Below are 14,904 nucleotides of genomic sequence, written 5' to 3'. Positions count from 1 at the left end.
CAACCTCATATCTTCTTTTAGCTTTTCTAATTTCTTTCTTAAGATTCTTTTTACATTCCTTATACTCCACAAGCACCTCATTTACTTCATGCTGCCTATAATTATTGTAGATCTCCCTCTTTTTCCGAACAAGATGTCCAATTTCCCTTGAAAACCAGGGCTCTTTCCAATTTTTACTGTTTCCTTTCAACCGAACAGGAACATAAAGATTCTGTACTCTTAAAATTTCCCCTTTAAATGTCCACCATTTCTCTTCTACATCTTTCCCATAAAACAAAATGTCCCAGTCCACTCCTTTTAAATCATCTCGCATCTCATCAAAGTTAGCCTTTCTCCAATCAAAAATCTCAACCCTAGGTCCAGTTCTGACCCTCTCCATAACTATATTGAAACTAATGGTATTGTGATCACTGGACCCGAAGTGCTCCCCAACGCATACCTCCGCCACCTGTCCCGTCTCATTTCCTAACAGGAGGTCCAGCACTGCCCCTCCTCTAGTAGGTACCTCTATGTATTGCTACAAAAAACTATCCTGCACACATTTTACAAACTCCAAACCATCCAGCCCATTTACAGAATGTGTTTCCCAGTCTATGTGTGGAAAGTTGAAATCTCCCACAATCACTACCTTGTGCCCACTACTAATATCTGCTATCTCCTTACATATTTGCTCTTCCAATTCTCGTTCCCCATTTGGCGGTCTATAGTACACCCCTATAAGTGTTGCTACACCTTTCCCTCTTCTCAGTTCCACCCAAATAGCCTCCCTAGATGAGCCCTCCAATCTATCCTGCCGAAGCACTGCTGTAATATCTTCCCTGACTAGCAATGCAACACCACCACCTCTTGCCCCTCCAATTCTATCACACCTGAAGCAACGAAATCCTGGAATATTTAGTTTCCAATCACAGCCCTCCTGCAACCATGTTTCACTGATCGCCACAACATCATACTTCCAGGTGTCTATCCAGACTCTAAGCTCATCCACCTTTCTTACAATGCTCCTAGCATTAAAATATGCACATTTAAGAAACCCCCCGTCTCTTCTTCTCTGTTTATTTCCTTTTTTTTCTTTCTCCTCTTGTGTCCGAGTGCTTCCCTTTTCTGCTTCCTGCCTCCCATTCTGTCTACTAGCTTTCTCTATTTGAGTCCCTCGCCCCAACCATTCTAGTTTAAAGTCTCCCCAGTGACCTTTGCAAATTTCCCCGCCAGGATGTTGGTCCCCCTCGGGTTCAAGTGCAACCTATCCTTTCTGTACAGGTCCCACCTTCCCCAAAAGAAGTCCCAATGATCCAGAAACTTGAATCCCTGCCCTCTGCACCAGTCTTTCAGCCACGCATTTATCCTCCACCTCGCTCCATTCCTACTCTCACTGTCGCGTGGTACAGGCAGTAATCCTGAGATTGTTACCTTTTTGGTCCTTTTCCTTAACTCTCCTCCCAACACCCTAAATCCTCCCTTCAAGACCTCTTCACTTTTTTTACCTATGTCATTTGTACCAATATGTACCACGACCTCAGGCTCCTCTCCCTCTGATTTCAGGATATCTTGGATGCGTTGAGACACGTCCGAGACCTTGGCACCAGGGAGGCAGACCACCATCCTGGTCTCCTGACTGCGTCCACAGAAACGCCTATCCGACCCCCTAACAATAGAGTCCCCAATTACTATTGCCCTCTTCTTTTTTTCCCTACCTTTCGGAGCAACAGGGCCGGTCTCTGTGCTGGAGGCCCGTCCGCTGTTGCTACCCCCGGGTAGGCTGTCATCCTCATCCGTACTCAAACAGGAGTACTTATTTGCAAGGTGTACCGACATTGGAGTACTCACTCGTTCCTGCCTCTGCCCCTTGCCCTTCCTTAGCGTGACCCACATGTCTCTCTCCTGTGGTTTTGGAGTGACCACCTCCCTATAACTCCCCTCTATGACCTCGTCACTCTCCCTGACCAGACAGAGGTCATCGAGCTGCTGCTCCAGGAACCTAATACGGTCCCTTAGGAGCCCCATCTCTCTGCACCTGGTGCAGATGTGGACGTCTGGAGGGCCATCCACCACCATGACCTCCCACATCTGACATCCAGAACAGTACACTGCTCTGACTGTCATTCTCTCGCCTTACCCTGGATCCGATACCAGTATAATCCAATAGAAACTGCTGGGAGAAATCAGCAGGTATCTGACACAAACAGCTGCTCCCTCTTGCCCTCTCTCTCCTCCCCTCTCTCTCCTCCTGTCTCTCATCCTTTCTTTCCCTCTCTCCTCCCGGGCATCTTCTCATTTCTATCATAAGCAGTAGAGCACCTCCTCTCCTCCTTCTCCCTTTATTTTCAATCGCCTAAAAGCCTCGCCCAAAACCCCCAAACACACCCACCCCCCCCAACCTCTCCCCCCCTCCCCCTCCCCCCCCACCCCCCCCCCCCCCCCCCCCTCTCTCAATTCATTTTTTCAATTTTCAATTAAAAAACTTTATTGGCATGATAAAAAAACATTGTTATATTGCCAAAGTATAAACAGTGCATGGATAGATATGTCCCTGTACATAAACTTACAATAGGCCTATAGCCATTTATTGATTGCTACAAGTTCTTGCAGCTGTAAGCAGTACAACACAATAGCAAGTTTAGCAATTCACTATTAATTTCTTAGTGTTCCGATCACCTAAACAGCGAAGGTAAGCGACTGTCGAATTCATATGTGGCCACAACCAAACACGGTGACCTGGTGAATCTGGAGATGAATGGGTGAGGCTTCATGAGTCCTGAAGGTGAAGTAAAACTGTGACGAGACTGTTCAGCACCAGGCGCTAAAGATAATGACGCTGCGAGCAGGGTTCGAACCTGCGTGGGGAATCCCCATTGGATTTCAAGTCCAACGCCTTAACCACTCGGCCATCGCAGCTCTCTTGATCTCCTTTGCTGCACCAGGATTTAAAAAAACAGCTGTGAGAAATTGTAACCGGCGTGCATGCTGGTCTGGGTTTGAAATATTGTCTGCTTTGTTGTTTGTACACAATTAAACCGACAGACGATGATTTCGAATGACAATTGAATAAATGGCTGGTATTGCGTTGTGTTTTAGCACGGAAAACGTGTGGATACTAAGACTCCACTGCCTTCTACCCCAATTATGAGGAGGTTTCGTACGGCCCACATTTTGCCCTTTCCCAGTCATTTTCTGTCGTTAATATATACGTAGGTATGTTGCAAAGCCTACCTGAAGCGTCTTTGAAAATCTGCAGCTGCGGGTGTGCGCGATTTTGGCGCCGTTTAGAGGGGGCGGGTTTAAAACGCGATTTTCTCTAGGCTGTTCAAATCGAAGATGTTCAGCCTAGTTAATTATTAACGAAAAATCGCTGGAAGACCCCGTCGCAAAAGCTATTATTAGGTTTAAAGGCCTTGAATAATAGTTATAGTAGTTTAAAAATCAATCTCTAAACCCGCGACCACCAGCAACCGCAGGGTCTCATAAAGCAAATATCTGAAGGTATGCTGTATATTTTTACATTAAAAAGGGCTTCTAAAGATCCCTTTATACAAAGTTTAATATTGCGAGTAGCTCATTTTGGGCCCATTATATCGCGCAGTATTTTTCTGGGCATTTGGGGCACAAATCTACCGCAATGTGAACGTTCTAAACCAGCGCGTTCCACAGGGACCCACTGGAAAGCTGATTTAAATGGGCATTTATTTACAGCAATTGAACACTGAATTCCTTCCATTTGGCCTATAAATTAATGTAAATTAGATTTAAAAATCATGTTTTATTGTGAATTATTTGTGAATATTATTTGGACATTTAGGCTATTTAAAAATGTTAATCATTTATTAAGAAATGGATAGATGTTTAGATCTAGTAATTGAAGTCTGAAATTAGCTACAATTAGGTAACTAACTAATTATATGCTTTAATTTCAGGTCATCCAAGTAAGATTATTTTATATTTGTTTCAGAATGCTTCAATCTATGATAACTGAAAATTTCATTCAGTTCTCTTAATTTTTAAGAAAGTTATGGGCTTTTGACTGTTCACGATCACAACTTTTTTGTTATGTCCATAGAAAATCAATAGGGAACAAGATGCTCATTTCCGAGTATGAAAATGGCCATAACTTTTTAAATACTTGAGATATGAAAGTGAATTAGGTGTCAAATTAAACTTATTTTTATGCTTTATCTGATGGGATAAATTACAGACTTGATTTTTAAAATCTCAAAATTTTGTAACATTGCTAATATACGTCAGCTCACAGCGGATTTGTTCAATTTTCCTTGTTTTCTGCTATTCCTACACCTTCATATCTGAAGAAGCGTCTCGACCCGAAACGTCACTCATTCCTTCTCTCCATAGATGCTGCCTGTCCCGCTGTTACTCCAGATTTTTGCGTTTATCTTCGGTTTAAACCAGTATTTGCAGTTCCTTCATGCACACTTTCAAAATGTCTCTTCCATTTGTATCAAACTGACCCGCGGCCAGGTTTACCGATTCCACGGTATTTTATCCGCCTGATGGCTATTCAGTAGTCTAGGCAACTTCCTTCATTACTACCTAAATGATTTCATACGCGTAATTGCAAATTATTAGCTTTCCATTAGTCCTGAGAAATCAAAATGTCCAGCCAGTGGAGAAACGACGAGTCACGTCACGAGGAACCAGTCGCTCAGGTGAGCATTGATGTAAGCTTTATTTTGGGATTTGTTCTCCCTGACGTTTAATTCTCCCGACGCACAAATAATGAATAGGGTATGGCTTGGCGGTCGCAAGAACGACAATTCATTCTTAGCTCCCAGGTTGTTACAACACGTCTGTCCACAACGGTGGTCAGCACTCAACTGCCTCGTGAAAAACAGAAGCCCCTCCCGAGTCACGTGACCACGACTTCCAAACGCCGGGTTCGATACCTGCGTGCGCCAGCAGGCCCCACCACATGCCCCCCCACCACGTGCCCCACCACATGCCCCACCACATGCCCCCCCCCCCCCCCCACCACATGCCCCACCACATGCCCCCCCCCCCCCCCCCCGGCCAGAATCCGTGGTACGGAAACGCACGGGTAGCCGGACGGTTCGACCGGAACGCGTAGTCCAAGGTCGCGGGGCGAGCGTAACAGTAGGGACCGGCAAAACAGGACCGGAGGGACGGGCGTAACAGAAGGGACTGGTGGAAATTAACCAGGGGTAACAGGTGCAAAGGGCAGGAAAACGGCCGGCGGACGTCCACTACGCCACGGACTGGCCACCGCCACCGGGCTATCGTCTTCGACGTGTGCTGGCTTAAAGCGGCTGATGGAGACGAACTCCTCCCTGCCACCCATGTCCAACGGGAACGTCGAGGTACCAGTCCTCAGCACCCTGTATGGACCTTCGTACACCCGCAGTAACGGCGAGCGATGAGCATCCCTACGAAGGAAAACATAAGCACAATCCCGTAACATAGTAGGCACATGCACCGCGGACGAACCATGTCGGGAAGTGGGAACAGGGATCAAAGCGCGTGCCCGCTCGTGAAGGTCAGATAGCACCGCCGAAGCCGGGACCTCCTGATCTCGGGGGGGGACAGAAAATCCCCAGGTACCCGCAAAACCGAGCCATAAACCAGCTCGGCCGAGGAGGCGTTGAGGTCCTCCTTAGGCGTGGTTCTGATGCCTAGTAGAACCCAATGCAACTGGTCAACACAATCGGAGCCGGTGAGCCGAGCCTTCAACGCCGACTTGAGGTGTCTGTGGAAACGCTCAACCAAACTGTTGGACTCTGGATGATATGCGGTGGTCTGGTGCAGCTTCGCACCGTATAGATGTGCCATACCACCCCACATGAACTGGGCCCCTCGATCAGTAGTAATATCTGAAAGGATCCCTAAAATGAGCGATCCAATGGGAGACAATGGCCCGCGCCCAAGCCTCAGTGGAGGTATCAGTTAATGGTATTGCCTCCGCCCACCTCGTGAACATAGAAACATAGAAAATAGGTGCAGTAGGCCCTTCGAGCCTGCACCGCCATTCAATATGATCATGGCTGATCATCCTAATCAATATCCCATACCTGCCTTCTCTCCATACCCCCTGATCCCTTTAGCCACAAGGGCCACATCGAACTCCCTCTTAAATCCAGCCAATGAACCGGCCTCAACTACCTTCTGTGGCAGAGAATTCCACAGATTCACCACTTTGTAAAAAATGATTTTCTCATCTCGGCCCTAAAAGAATTCCCTCTTATCCTTAAACTGTGACCCCTTGTTCTGGACTTCCCCAACATCGGGAATAATCTTCATGCATCTAGCCTGTCCAACCCCTTAAGAATTTTGTAAGTTTCTATAAGATCCCCCCTCAATCTTCTAAATTCTAGCGTGTACAAGCCGAGTCTATCCAGTCTTTCTTCATATGAAAGTCCTGCCATCCCAGGAATCAGTCTGGTGAACCTTCTCTGTACTCCCTCTATGGCAAGAATGTCTTTCCTCAGATTAGGAGACCAAAACTGTACGCAATACTCCAGGTGTGGTCTCACCAAGACCCTGTACAACTGCAGTAGAACTTCCCTGCTCTTATACTCAAATCATTTTGCTATGAATGCTAACATGCCATTCGCTTTCTTCACTGCCTGCTGCATCTGCATGCCTACTTTCAATGACTGGTGTACCATGACACCCAGGTCTCGTTGCATCTCCCCATTCTCCTAATCGGCCACAATAGTCTACTTGCTTGTTTTTGCCACCAAAGTGGATAACCTAACATTTATCCACATTATACAGCATCTGCCAAACATTTTCCCACTCACCCAACCTATCCAAGTCACCTTGCAGCCTCCTAGCATCCTCCTCACAGCTAACACTGCCCCCCAGCTTCGTGTCATCCGCAAACTTGGAGATGTTGCATTCAATTCCCTCATCCAGGTCATTAATATATATTGTAAATAGCTGGGGTCCCAGCACTGAGCCTTTCGGTACCCCACTAGTCACTGCCTGCCATTCTGAAAAGGACCCGTTTACTCCTAATCTTTGCTTCCTGTCTGCCAGCCAGTTCGCTATCCACATTAATACTGAACCCCCAATATACCGTGTGCTTTAAGTTTGTATACAAATTTCTTATGTGGGACCTTGTCGAAAGCCTTCTGAAAGTCACCTGCCTGAAAAGAACCTGTCCACGGTAGTTAGTAAGTGAGTGGCCCCACGCGTACACGGCAAGGGACCCACCAGGTCGACATGAATTTGCAGGAACCTGCCGCCTGGATCAGCGAAATCCTGCACGGGTGGGCACACGTGCCTCTGCACCTTGGAAGCCTGACAGGGGATACAAGCGCGGGCCCATGCTGTGACCTGCTTTTGTAACCTGTGCCAGATGAACTTGGCCGCGACCAGGGCAGAGGTGGTGTGGATGGACGGGTGACCTTGGCTGTGGATGGTGTCGGCAATCGGGACAATCGGGCGGGCTTTGCCCGTCGAGACATCGCAAGGACCCACACGCCGGTTGAGCCGCAGGGCACCTCAGCCAATTTAAGGCCCGACTCAGCATTGCGGTAAACCTCCATTCAGATTCAGATTCAAACTTTATTGTCATTGTGCAGTTGTTAGGCGCTTCCCTCCCCTGGTGAATGCTATGTACTTACTTCTCTGTTTCTATCCCAAGTACAGGCCTCGTGGCTGTGAGTCTGGAATCGAGGGGTTAAAGGCTCCTGTACCCGATTGGCCCAGCTGCGTCAGGTGACGGGTGACTCATCTGAAGTATAAATACCAGAACTTCCCAGGATTCATCTCTTCGTCGTAGACTCTGACTGATGAGCAGACTGTTGGTGGGGGCTGAGGAAGCCTGACCACATGGCATAGAACTTTGTGTATTTTCACCATTCCTTGTTAACAGATATTGAATTGGGACGGATAAGGGCTGACCTTAGAGTTTTCGTGTATTTTGGTTTCATGGTTGTATCTCTTTGGGCAGGTTTTGGAATCTCCGGTTCGACGGCCCATGGTGTGGCTGGCTGGAGCATTGTTAAATTGTTTGTCGGTTTATCCATATCCCTGACTGGGTTGTTTAAATCAGGTTTGAGTTTTGTGTTCCAATGAATAATTAAAACTGTTTTTTGAACCTGAACCTGGTTTTTGACTTGTGTTACGTGGCTCTGAAGTACTTGCATTCGGGAGTCGTAACAGCAGTGTTAAGTAATGTAACAGCCGCAGGGAAGAAGCTGTTCCTGGACATGCTGGTCCGGCAACAGAGAGACCTGTAGCGCCTCCCGGATGGTAGGAGGGTAAACAGTCATTGGGTTGGGGTGAGAGCAGTCCTTGACGATGCTGAGCGCCCTTCGCAGACAACGCTTGCTTTGGAAAGACTCAGGAAGAAGATACGCTGGTGATCCTTCTTGACCAGAGTTGAGGTATTGTGGGTCCAGGAGAGGTCATCGGAGATGTTGACCCCCAGGAACCTAAAGCTGGAAATACGTTCCACCTCTGTCCCTTTAATGTGGATGGGGGTGTGCGTGCCGCCCCAAGACTTTCTGAAGTCTACAATGAGCTCCTTGGTCTTCTTGGAGTTAAGGGCCAGGTTGTTGTCAGCGCACCATGCTGCTAGGAGCTGGACCTCCTCCCTATAGGCCGACTCGTCGTTGTTGCTGATGAGGCCAATCACCGTTGTATCATCTGCATACTTGATGATTATGTTAGTACCTTGTACAGGTGTGCAGTCGTAGGCGAAGAGGGAGTAGAGGAGGGTTCTCAGCACACAGCCCTGTGGAACGCCGGTGTTCAGGGTAAGGGTTGAAGAGGTGTGCTTGTCTAACCTAACAGACTGGGGTCTGTTGGTTAGAAAGTCCAGTATCCAGTTGCAGAGGGAGGGGTCGATGCCCAGGTCACCGAGTTTGGTGATCACTTTTAGAGGGTATTATGGTGGTGAATGCTGAGCTGTAATCGATGAACAGCATTCTTACGTTGTCTCTGTTGTCGATGTGGGAGAGGGTGGAGTGAAGTGCCGTTGAGTTGGCATCCTCCGCACATGTTCTTGCGATAGGCAAACTGATAGGGATCCAATGTGGGGGGTAGGCAGCCTTTGAGGTGTGCCAGGACCAGCCTCTCGAAGCACTTGGTGATGATGGGAGTAAGTGCAACTGGGCGGAAGTCGTTGAGGCTTACCGCAGTGGAGTGTTTTGGCACCGGCACGATGGAGGTGGTTTTAAGGCACGTGGGGACAACTGCTTGGGCAAGTGACAGGTTGAAGATGTCAGTCCAGACGTCTGTCAGCTGCGCAGCACAGGCCCTGAGGACGCGCCCGGGGATGCCGTCAGGGCCAGCAGCCTTACGTGCATTAGTCCTACTCAGTGCCACGTACACGTCGTAGGGGGTCAGTGTGAGGGGCTGGTGATCGGCAGGGAGCACAGCCTTGATGGCCATCTCTAGATTGTCCCTGTCAAAGCTGCCATAGAAGTGGTTAAGCTCCTCAAGGAAGGAGGCGTTGCTGGATGTGGGGGTAGTGTTGGTGGGTCTATAGTCCGTGATGGCCTAAATGCCTTGCCACATGCGTCGGGGGTCGGAGTTGTTGTTGAAGTGCTCCTCAATCCTGAGCTTATAGCAGTGCTTGGCCTTCTTGATGCCCCTCTTCAGGTTAGCCCTGGATGAACTGTAGGCTCGGGCATCGCCTGACCTGAAAGCGGTGTCCCGTGCTTTCAGCAGTAGCCTGACCTCGCTGTTCATCCATGGCTTCTGATTCGGGAATATGGTTTGAGGGAGGTGACACTGTTGATGGTGGAGTTTATAAAGTCCAGAACAGAGGATGTATAGGAATCAATGTCCGTGTGGGAGTGAAGGGTGGCCTGGGCTGCAAACGCCTTCCAGTCAGTGTTTCCAAAACACTGCTGAAGTGTGGAGTCCGCATCCTCTGACCAGACTTTAACTGTCCTCACAGTGGGTTTAACCCGTCTGATGAGTGGGGAGTACTTTGGGAGCAGGAACAATGAGAGGTGATCAGACTGTCCAAGGTGGGGGAGGGGGATGGCTTTTTAAGCTTCAGCCATGTTAGTGTAGACTTTGTCCAGTGTCGTGTAATGTTGGTGGAATTTGGGGAGTACAGTCTTCAGGTTGGAGTGATTGAAGTCACCCGCAACAATGAAGGCTGCCTCGGGGTTGTGAGTCTGTTGTTTGCTAATGGCAGTATGCAGTTCTTTCATTGCAAGCTTAGCATTAGCATCAAGAGGAATATAGGCTGCAGTCACAACAGTGGAGGTAAACTCTCTGGGCAGATAGAACGGTCTGCATCTAACCAAGAGGAACTCTAGGTTAGCTGAGCAATGAATCTCGATGATGGTGGTGTCCGTGCACCATGCTTTATTTACATAAATGCACAGACCCCCACCTCTGGTCTTACCGGAGTCTGTTGTCCTGTCCACTTGGAGTAAATGACGCCCCGTTAGCTGGCTGGCGCTGTCAGGAACGTCGGTGTTGAGCCAAGTTTCAGTGAAGATCAGGATGTTGCAGTCCTTGATCCAGTCGTGGGAGGTGATCCTTAGCCAGAGTTCGTCCATTTTGTTTGCCAGTGAGCGCACGTTGGCGAGGAAAAGGTTAAGAATCGCTAGCCTGTGTGGGGCTAGCTCTAACCTGGCCTTTAACCCACCTCTGCGTCCCCGGCGGTGCTTTCATTCGCGTCGCCGTCTGTTGGTGCTTCCGGTCGGCCGAGCTGGCTTGGTGCGTGCTGGTGTTCTGCCGCTCGGCGCCTCCGCTGAGGTTCTGCCGCTCCGCTGCTCCGCTGCTCTGACTAGCTCAGGAGCGAGACGGAGATCGACCAGAAAGTTGTTGCAGCCGCAGGAATCGAAGTCCAGAAGTTCATGTCGGCTGTACGAAAGGAATGTAAGACTGCTCCATGTGAGCAGCCTTGATACAGGCAGGGGAATTGTCGCTATTTCTCGAATTTCTCGAATTCTTGGGAGACACGGGGCGTCGCGATGTGCCCGTGCCGCTGCCATTTTGTAATGCCGTCATCAGCCTGCTGGGCAGCGGCCAGCTCCGCGTAATCCACCCCTAGGCTCAAAGCGGAAACCTTTGGGGCCGCCGGACCGGTCACAACGTTCAGCTTCCCCGCCATATGCCGAATATCAGTTGCGAATTCGGATATGCAGACGAGGTGTTTCTGTTGCCTGGTGGACCAGGGATCGGACACCTTGGTCAAAGTGAACGTGAGTGGCTTGTGGTCCGTGAATGCGGTGAACGCACGCCCCTCCAGGAAATAACGTAAATGGCGGATCACTAGGTAGAGCGCTAGGAGTTCCTGATCGAAAGCCCTGTACTTGACCTCGGGGGCTCGCAGCTGCCTGCTGAAAAACGGCAGCGGCACCCAGTGGCTACCTACCCGTTGTTCGAGGACAGCACCCACCACGACGTCGGATGCGTCCATGGTGAGGGCCAATAAGGCCGATGCCCTGGGGTGTACCAGCATGGTGGCATTGGCCAACGCTGTCTTCGCCCCCTCAAAAGCCATCTCAGTCTCCTTGGACCAGATCAGGTCCTTAGGCTTACCCGCCAGACACTGGAAGAACAGCCGCATGATAGCGGCTGTTGATGGGACGAATCAGTGGTAGAAATTGACCATTCCAATAAATTCTTGCAGGCGTCGACCTTCTCGGGCAGCGGCTGTGCGCTGTGGCAGGGAATGCTGTGACATAAAAAGGAAATGGAACGCAATCCGAACTGGCACTTCGCAGGGTTGATCACCAACCCGTGTTTGCGCAGCTGTTCGAAGAGCAGGCGGAGCTGCCAAACGTGCTCTGCCTGTGAGCTGCTGGCCACCAGAATCTCATCGAGGTAGATGAATATGAACGGCAAACCCTGACCGAATCTATTAGCCTTTGGAAAGCCTAAGTGGCGTTCTTCAGGCCAAAAGGCATCCTGAGCCATTCGAAAAGGCCGAAAGAGGTGATGGTGGCCGCCTTAGGGTCGTCGCCGGGATGGACAGGAATCTGATTATACCTGCGAATAAGGTCGACCTTCGAGAAGAAGGTTGCGCCCTCCATATAACCATATAACAATTACAGCACGGAAACAGGCCATCTCGACCCTTCTAGTCCGTGCCGAACACGTATTCTCCCCTAGTCCCATATACCTGCGCTCAGACCATAACCCTCCATTCCTTTCCCGTCCATATAACTATCCAATTTATTTTTAAATGATAAAAACGAACCTGCCTCCACCACCTTCACTGGAAGCTCATTCCACACAGCCACCACTCACTGAGTAAAGAAGTTCCCCCTCATGTTACCCCTAAACTTCTGTCCCTTCATTCTCAAGTCATGTCCCCTTGTTTGAATCTTCCCTACTCTCAGTGGGAAAAGCTTATCCACGTCAACTCTGTCTATCCCTCTCATCATTTCAAAGACCTCTATCAAGTCCCCCCTTAACCTTCTGCGCTCCAAAGAATAAAGCCCTAACTTGTTCAACCTTTCTCTGTAACTTAGTTGCTGAAACCCAGGCAACATTCTAGTAAATCTCCTCTGTACTCTCTCTATTTTGTTGACATCCTTCCTATAATCAGGCGACCAAAATTGTACCCCATACTCCAGAATTGGCCTCACCAATGCCTTGTACAATTTTAACATTACATCCCAACTTCTATACTCAATGCTCTGATTTATAAAGGCCAGCACACCAAAAGCTTTCTTTACCACCCTATCTACATGAGATTCCACTTTCAGGGAACTGTGCAGTTATTCCCAGATCCCTCTGTTCACCTGCATTCTTCAATTCCCTACCATTTACCATGTACGTCCTATTTTGATTTGTCCTGCCAAGATGTAGCACCTCACACTTATCAGCATTAAACTCCATCTGCCATCTTTCAGAACACTCTTCCAACTGGCATAAATCTCTCTGTAGACTTTGAAAATCTACTTCATTAGCCACAACCCCACCTATCTTAGTATCATCTGCATACTTACTAATCCAATTTACCACACCATCATCCAGATCATTGATGTACATGACAAAAAACAGTGGACCCAACACAGATCCCTGTGGCACCCCACTAGACACTGGCGTCCAACCTGACAAACAACCATCCACCATTACTCTCTGGCATCTCCCATTCAGCCACTGTTGAATCCATCTTGCTACTCCACCATTAATACCCAACCATTGAACCTTCTTAACCAACCTTCCATGAGGAACCTTGTCAAAGGCCTTACTGAAGTCCATATATACAACATCCACTGCTTTACCCTCATCAATTTCCCGAGTAACCTCTTCAAAAAATTCAAGATTAGTCAAACATGACCTTCCAGGCACAAATCCATGTTGACTGTTCCTAATCAGACCCTTTTTATCCAGATGTTTATATATATTATCTCTAAGTATCCTTTCCATTAAATTGCCCTCCACTGACGTCAAACTAACAGGTCTATAATTGCTAGGTTTACTCTTAGACCCCTTTTTAAACAATGGAACAACATGCGCAGTACGCCAATCCTCCGGTACTATTCCCGTTTCTAATGACATTTGAAATATTTCTGTCATAGCCCCTGCTATTTCTACACTAACTTCCCTCAATGTCCTAGGGAATATCCTGTCCGGACCTGGAGACTTTTATATTTCTCAAAAGTGTCAGTAATTCCTCTTCTTTGAATCTCATAGTTTCCATAGCTACTCTACTTGTTTCCGTTACCTCACATAATTCAATATCCTTCTCCTTGGTGAATACCGAAGAAAATAAATTGTTCAATATCTCCCCCATCTCTTTTGGCTCTGCAGATAGCTGTCCACTCTGACTCTCTAATGGACCAATTTTATCCCTCGTTATCCTTTTGCTATTAATATAGCTGTAGAAACCCTTTGGATTTACTTTCACCTTACTTGCCAAAGCAACCTCATATCTTCTTTTAGCTTTTCTAATGTCTTTCTTAAGATTCTTTTTACATTCTTTATACTCCTCAAGCACCTCATTTACTCCATGCTGCCTATAATTATTGTAGATCTCCCTCTTTTTCCGAACCAAGTGTCCAATTTCTCTTGAAAACCATGGCTCTTTCCAATTTTTACTATTTCCTTTCAACCGAACAGGGACATAAAGATTCTGAACTCTTAAAATGTCACCTTTAAATGTATTCCATTTCTCTTCCACATCTTTCCCATAAAACAAAATGTCCCAATTTACTCCTTTTAAATCCTTTCACATCTCCTCAAAGTTAGCCTTTCTCCAATCAAAAATCTCAACCCTAGGTCCGGTTCTGACCCTCTCCATAATTATATTGAAACTAATGGTATTGTGATCACTGGTCCCGAACTGTTCCCCAACGCATACCTCTGCCACCTGACCCGTCTCATTTCCTAACAGGAGGTCCAGCACCGCCCCTTCTCTAGTAGGTACTTCTATGTATTGCTGCAAAAAACTATCCTGCACACATTTTACAAACTCCTACTATTTGCTTCCTGTCTGCCAACCAATTTTCTATCCATGTCGACTTCCTACCCCCAATACCATGTGCTCTAATTTTAGTCAACAGTCTCTCGTGCGGGACCTTATTAAAGGCTTTCTGAAAGTATAGATACACTACATCCCCTGGCTCCCCTTCATCCAGTTTACTGGTCTGTGGACCCAGGGATGCAGACCATCAGGCCCTGGGGATTTATCATCCTTCAGTCCCATTAGCCTACCCAATTTCTCACCTAATGAAAATCTATTTCAGTTCCTCTACCCCCTTAGATCCTGTCCTCCAGTACATTCGGGAGATTGTTTGTGTCTTCCTTAGTGAAGACAGATCCGAAGTACCTGTTCAACTCTTCTGCCATTTCCTTGTTACCCATATTAATGTCACCCTTGTCTGCCTTCAAGGGACCCACATTTGACTTTGCTACTCTTTTTCCCTTAACATATCGAAAGAAGTTCTTCCTGTCCTTCCTTATATTCCTGGCCAGCTTCCCTTCGTACTTCATCTTTTCAGCCTGTAT

At 47.9% G+C, this 14,904-nt stretch overlaps 1 non-coding gene across 1 annotated transcript; it reads right to left on the bottom strand.

The window, feature by feature from the left end:
- Positions 1–2,813: 2,813 nt before the first annotated feature.
- On the bottom strand, positions 2,814–2,895 carry trnas-uga. The gene has a single exon. It is a non-coding gene; the product is annotated as a tRNA-Ser (tRNA).
- Positions 2,896–14,904: the final 12,009 nt, after the last annotated feature.

This window comes from Amblyraja radiata, chromosome 29 (assembly GCF_010909765.2).
Source record: "Amblyraja radiata isolate CabotCenter1 chromosome 29, sAmbRad1.1.pri, whole genome shotgun sequence".
NCBI lineage: Eukaryota > Metazoa > Chordata > Chondrichthyes > Rajiformes > Rajidae > Amblyraja > Amblyraja radiata.
Note: the sequence above shows the minus strand (reverse complement) of the source record. Positions and strands in the feature narration are given on the sequence as shown.